Genomic DNA, 7,242 nt, shown 5'->3' on the forward strand with positions numbered 1-7,242 from the left:
GGCTTGAACCTATACACCTCTGAAGCGTGCACTTTGCTGGCAGTGTCACAAGCCCCGAAGTGCGCGCATGATCGTATATCCTCTTTGCGACGAAAGCGGTATACCACACACCCCTGCCCCGCCGCGGTGGTCTAGTGGCTAAGGTACTCGGCTGCTGACCCGCAGGTCGCGGGATCGAATCCCGGCTGCGGCGGCTGCATTTCCGATGGAGGCGGAAATGATGTAGGCCCGTGTGCTCAGATTTGGGTGCAGGTTAAAGAACCCCAGGTGGTCGAAATTTCAGGAGCCCTCCACTACGGCGTCTCTCATAATCATATGGTGGTTTTGGGACGTTAAACCCCACATATCAATCAATAAATCAATCAATCAATCACACACCCCTTACAAAATCGTCTGGGTATGCTGAATGATTTCTTCCGTCACATTATATTTGATGCAAATGAAACACGGCCTTTTTCTCTCCTCTCTGTGCATATTCTGCGATTTTCTTAACGCATGCGCGGTGCTTGCTTTCGCGATAATATTGGGACGCAATTTTTCTTCTTTCAGAATTCGCTGCACTTTCTCGCATTTTAAACGATGGTGCGACACTTGGGAGCGCAATCGTCCTATCATAGCCTGCTATCAACCCGCCTGATGAGCGTCGCTGTTTATTGTTTGCGTGCAAACACTTTCTGCTTCTTGTTCAGTGAAAGCGTCTTGTGAAGTTGCAACATCCAGATCTGTTTCGTTGGTGTTCGCTTTTCGCTTCCTTGATGTTGACGCTGGGGCCTAACTCGTGAAGCAAGATCTTTGCGAGGCTTCTATGCACTTGAAATCATGTAGGAAAGAGTTCTCGAAAAGAGTAGGCGCGCGCGCAGTCAGGAATAAGTTTTCTGATGCGGAACGCAGGCACATAGCCTTCATCGCGCAAGCGTCTGCTGCATACGACTGTCAATGCAGACTTGTCGTTTATGATGAGGTTGTCTCTCGCAATATTATTTTGTCACTTGGCGCACAGATCAGTATTGTTCGGGAATTGGTGAGAAGGAACACCAGGTGTTTTCCCCGAACGGGACTTGCAATACGGAACCACGGCGACCAAGTGGCCGTGACGAAACACAGCAATACACCTTCACGCAGGTAATATATATCTATGTGTGTAATGCGCGCACTGAAGGTTGTGCGACTGACTTCTCAACTCAAAAAATTACTGTAGACTGAACACTGACAAAGTACCGAATGAAATGCAGCCATGGTGGGTAAATACCAGAATAAAGCAAGCCACACGAGAGATAAAAAAAAATTGCAGCATATCCACGGAGTGAATGATGGAGAGTGGGGCGAAGAATTCGTCCGTCCATTCGTTCTTGCTTCCGTCCGTCCATGCGTCCGTCAGTGTGACCGTCCATGCGTCCATCAGCCCGTCCATGCGTGCGTCTGTTCGTGCGTCCGTCCCTGCGTTCGTCCATGCATCCGCGCCTGCGTCCGTTCATGCGTCCATCCATGCATCTGTCTGTGTGTCCGTTCGTCCATCTATTCAGCACTCCAAGTACCACCATCTCGCATCTTTTCATCATATATTCTCCATATAGAAGCACCGCCATCCAGCGGACATTTCAAGGACTAAACGGGAGGTGGCACATGCACACTTTCTTACGGCTTGCGCTTCGGGTTTACTTCCCACCTTTAACCACCTCGAGTTCATGGTATATACTAGTTCACTGTATTCATGGCTATGCGGCTCAACGCTCGCTAAACCTTTCTAAAGCTAAGGAGGTTACACCCAGCGAGTATAACGTAGCAACCCTTTCTTGTCAGATAGTGCTCAATGTGCATGCCAATGGCTGCTAATGGTGATCGCAGCCTGCGCGTTAACTAAAAGCCCAATGCTCCTGTCTCTCATTCCCCATTAGCAGCCACTGACATGTACATTGAGCCCTATTTTTTATTGTTCAACAACGCACAGAAGAAGTCTCTCACCGGCACCACCTTGGAGGTCAAAATGTTATACTTGTTACATACTACGGGGGACGAACTGAAGCCGCTATAAGGAGCTTCGCCCCTAAAAGCAATTCACAACAACCTGCTTGTAGCAATAAGCCACAAGAAAATTTATACAATTTTTTCAGAAAAACAGCTGCTTACTTGCGAAAAGTTGTAATGTTGTCAATTTCTATTTCCAAACATGGTGTTCTACGAACTAGAAAGATAGCGCAGAACTCATTTGCACTACAGTTTCAGTTCCGGGGCAAGCGGCTTGTTAGCATATCCAGCTGCGTACTTCGTTCACATTCTTCATGGACGTGGCTTGCAGTAAAAAAGAATGCAAAGGGGCTTGGGGTCTCCGGATTCAATATTTCCAGGTGGTGTTAACACCTTGACAGTGCACACCACCACTCTCTGTGGGTGCCGTCCGATGACATTATTCAGCAGCAAGGGCCGTCTCTTTTTTTTTACTTTCTTTATAGTTACACGCAGTTTTTTAGCCATTACATATACAACACACATACGTGTTTAAAAGAGTTGTCAGGCTGCAGACAGCAGCTATTAGGCCTGAAAATACTCCAAATGTATTTGGAAAAATAAAGAAAGATAGAAAATAGCTAGAAAAGGGGAGGCGCGCTCGTCATTCCCTGAGTGACCTCTCTTAATTGTGACGTCATTGTCTGACGAGACCAAGGGCCAAAGGTGTTTAGTGCTCTCTGATTGCAGAACAGGTGCAGCATTGTTCTATATCTATGATCGTTGCCAGTGCTTTACGCGTTCTGAATTATGCCTCTCATTAGCCGATTCTTTCGCATTTTCACTGAGTTTCAGCTTGTATTATCCACGAGCACATACGTATACCTACATTAAGCGGCAAGGCGTCTGGTAAATCAGTTTTCTTTCAGTAAACAATCCCCCCTCTATCCTCGATTTCTTTAATGATCCCCCTCCCGCTATTCATCGAGAACCCTTATTCAACGGTTTCACATCGACAAACTCCCTTGTGCCGTGTGCGTGACGCAGAAGATGCAATGTCAGGGTCGCTGCGCCCCTACCGCCGACGGGTGGCGAAACGTACTCAGAAACTCTCCCATTGTATGCGCGACGGGTGAGAAGGCCGTAAGGAAAGGAGCGCGCGCAGGTGCAGTCTAGCCCGGCCGTGGAAGCACAGGCCTCAGTCGACGCCTCGCTTTTGACCAGCCGCACGTGTTTGGATTTGAATTGAGGAGGAAACCCGCGCACGGTATTCGTGAGTTTGAAAAATTGTTGTTTCTCATGAAATAACCAACAGAGACGAGTACTGGTGACAATCTCTAACCCAATTCGCCATGAATCGAGGCTTACTAAAAAAAAAAAAACTAGTAAATGAAGGACGCACTTTGAGCACTATCTGACCAGAAAAGGTTGTCCCGTTAAACTCGCTGGGCAATGTTTTTTTTTTTTTGTCATCTCCTTGGTTTTAGCATTGTTTAGCGAGGGTTTGGGCTGCAGCTCCAGAAACTAGCGGCGGTGAAAGGTGGGAACTAGACTCGAAGCGTAAGAGAGCGCGCGTGCCGCTCGTCTAGCACGGCCGTGGGTCAGGCCGATCAAACTTACTTGTCTTCTTCCACTCGTGGTTCTCACACAAGCATACCATGTGGCAATACATCAATGTACACTAAACATTCAATTACCTCTGTAAATTCGCGTTTTGATATACAGAGATCAACCATGCTTATTCAATCTATGACTGCTCTATTATTTTCCATAATAAGTATTAACAATTTGTTGCTTATATTCAGGCTCGTGTATATAATAATTTTCCTTGTTTTTTTAATAATCCAAACAGTGTTTCTGGCGCGTGCTCTTTATTATTATTAATATCGATATATAACCGTTACTGTCAGCTTGCCAAACCTTTTCTTTTTAAAAATGTTTAATTTCCAATGTTAGGGGCGCAATACAATGTTCACACTCATCCCACCTGTACTAAAAGCATTTTTTGAAAGAGCATTCAGGCACCTTCATAAGTACGCCATTGGAAGCGGTGAAATCAAAATTTTTCTTAAAAAAATAGAGGTGGGTAATTAAAACGCTAAACTATTCCCCGTTGCTTCTTTCCGAAATGGTCATTTGCTGTATATGATTAGTGTGGACATTCTGGGCCATGCACACAGCACCAGCTCGTTACGTTAGGAAACAAATGACGCGAAAATGATCCTTCGTGTAAAGACCACTTATGCAAGCCCATGTAAAAAAATTAAGAAATTCAACACGAACACTTTGACGCAATCTAACGAACAAGTGATCTTATGGCACGCAGAAAATTTTAAATTCACTGTGGGAGAAGATTAAGCGAGCGTCAATAAACGGCCTCGAAGCGAAGTGCCCGAACTGACTGTTGATAATGGCGAGGGAAAAAAACTCCCAAGCATTTCCCCGAGGGTGAATATGGTTAAGTGCAAATACACGGGGTGATGCTATGAGGGGTATTTATTAATTCGCATTATTATATTTATTAATCACACTATGGTGCCTTTATGGTGTAATGGTTCCTGGGAATCGCAATTTGATCACACGGGGGAGTTTACGTTAGCTCACTGGCGAATGCCAACGGATTTTAACTTTACTCCCCCTCACGACCCGCTCTCGACGGGAGACTGAGAGAGAAGGCGGGCGCGCGAGAGAGAGGGGTGCGCGCGCAGCTGCAGCGAGCGAGGAGAGCGGAGGAGCGAGCGAAGGAGGAGGGGGTATAAGGCGCGTTACTGACACCGATATCAGCGTCGCGTCCGTGGCTTATTCGGTAGAGCGTCGCGCTGCAGCCCGCCAAGTCCTCTTTCTTTTAAAGATAAAGAGAAGACTGCGGACGCCGCCGACGGCGGTGGATAGTTTGGGGTCGCTTATAAAGTGTATTCACACTTAACAGTGTCTCGTCAGTGAGGGCGTTGTCAAAGTGAATGGCAGATGCGCTGTTTGGTGCGTCGGTTTTAGTTTCTCCGGCTAAATTAGGCTAATTTCATCGCTCCGCGGGGATCACCAGTGGCCACTTTTCCGAGAGAAAGAGAGAGAGATAAATAGAGAAGAAAGGCAGGGAGGTTAACCAAGCTTGGCTCGGTTGGCTACCCTGCACTTGGGGTGGGGGAAAAGGAGGATAATAAAAAAGGAAAGAGATAGAAAAGAAGAGAAGGTATCAAAGTGGCTATAGACTATTCGTAGGAAGGGCTTGAATTCACCCATTTGACTCGACCGCCTATCACCACAAGTTAAAAAGTTAATTGCGCTAAGTTCTATAATTATTGCCGTAATTAGTATATGCACTCATATGAATATGCCTTCTAACACAGGAAAGGCAATGCCGCAAATAGTACGCAGATACCTCGTTTCTGTGATTTTTGAAGAATATTGCACACATTTCTTGAAACACCATTGTTGGGTTTGGCCTGGGGATTCGTCCCTCAATCCCTTCGGCGCCCAGTCTGACGGACGCTGTCAAGTATCTGAGTGATTATCCAGACCAGGCGGCGGGCAGAGGCGAGTCCCGTCCTTCAAGTGCGGACCCTTTGGTCGTCCCTTCGAGCAGCAGCGTGACTGGTGGCCTCGTCGACTCGTCGGGCTACAGGAGGGCTGGCGTGGCCGGCGCCGGAGCTGACAGAGGAGCGGCGCTCCCTTTTGATCCCCAATCACCAAGCCGACCGGCCGACTGCCTATGCTCGTCAGGCATTGTACGGGCTATCCAGAGGACGAGACGTCGTGTCGCCAAGACACCGTTAACCATTCGAGAGAGGCCAACAAAGACAGCATCTTCCTGGAGGGGACCGACGGCCACCGCAAATCACCCCGCTAATTGAGCGAACAAAATCGGCGGACCCTTTGAAGTATGCTGCCAGGATCGTGGGAACTCTCGAGTAGCGGCACACCCACGACGCAGAAGAGCCCTGCTGGCGCCACCACAGTGCAGTGTTCACGTGGACCTTGCATGCTCGCCCCCCTCACCTGTGTGTGCGTGATTGGTGTTCGACTCTGAGAGGAGGAGCCCGACAGGGCATAAAACGACGCGGCAGAGTGCTGGACATCGGGCTCTGAACTATGTAACGTTCAACCACCACGCTCGTGGTTTGTGAAACCACTAACCTGTTCCTTCCTGTAAATATGTGTAAATAATGTCATTAAACCCCTGTTATGTTTCTCGTATCCTCTTGTCGGCGTTCAGTTCCTCCATCCGGATGCCATCAGCGAGCGTCCTTCCTTCCCACATCTTACACCATGCAGTGATATCACAATTCTGTAGCACCACATATTAGGCGTTTTCAATCGCGTTCGAAGCGTAGCGTCCCAATCTCACGGCGCAGGACTCAATTCACATGTGCAGAAAGCACGCGCAGCAATCTGGGACTCAGGTTTAAAATATTATTCGTCACAGACATGCACTGTAAGCGTGCGCATTTAGAAATATATACACGTAAGCCCGAAATCATCGCAGCGCACGAATGTACATGAAGAGGCGATATTAATTTGGAGAACGAGCGATAATCGCCTTACTTCTCGGAGATAGCGCATGGCAGCACCAGGCATGCAGCTGCGCTAGCCCTTGGATATAAGAAGGAGCTGATGTATATATAGCTGATATATCGACAAAAATATCTGTCGAAACACAGTGTCACGAGCGATAGGTCAGTCATACACCAATAATAAGCCGACTCAACCTCACATATATACTGCTAAGACAAGAACCATAACCTCACAAACGAGGCCACTCCAACAGCTGAGGAAGACCGGCCTCCCATGCCATGAACGCGTACTAGAACAAAGGCCACTTACCCAACTGGCTTATGCGGCCCTGAGTCGTCGGACAGTGGTCGAAACAAATGGCGTCTGGTGAACGAGGAACGACGCAGCACCGACACTAACAAGGGGTTTCGTCGCATTTACCGCGCAGCACACTTGACATGCTGCTCAGCGGCATCGCTGGTTTCACGCAGCGCACACAAACACAAGGAAGTGAGTGGCGAATTCAGTTCGCATTCGGCATTGCGCACCGCTCCGCACAGATGCGCTGTGCCAGCGGTGGCGCCGTCCCACCGTCTAGACTTCACGGCGCCGAATGCAGCCACGCGATAAGCGATCAGGGAAAACCGCGCTATAGTTTATATCTCCTTTTCACCGCGTCCCTGCTCCGGTAGATTGCGGGTCAAGCTTAAACACCGAGCTTCCCATTGTGCTGGAGCCCATGGCTTTATTCGTTGCCATTTTGTAAGCTGCCATCACCACTCCAAGCTATAGCATAAGCAAAGATAA

Source organism: Rhipicephalus microplus, chromosome 2 (genome assembly GCF_043290135.1).
Source record: "Rhipicephalus microplus isolate Deutch F79 chromosome 2, USDA_Rmic, whole genome shotgun sequence".
In the NCBI taxonomy this organism is placed as follows: Eukaryota; Metazoa; Arthropoda; class Arachnida; order Ixodida; family Ixodidae; genus Rhipicephalus; species Rhipicephalus microplus.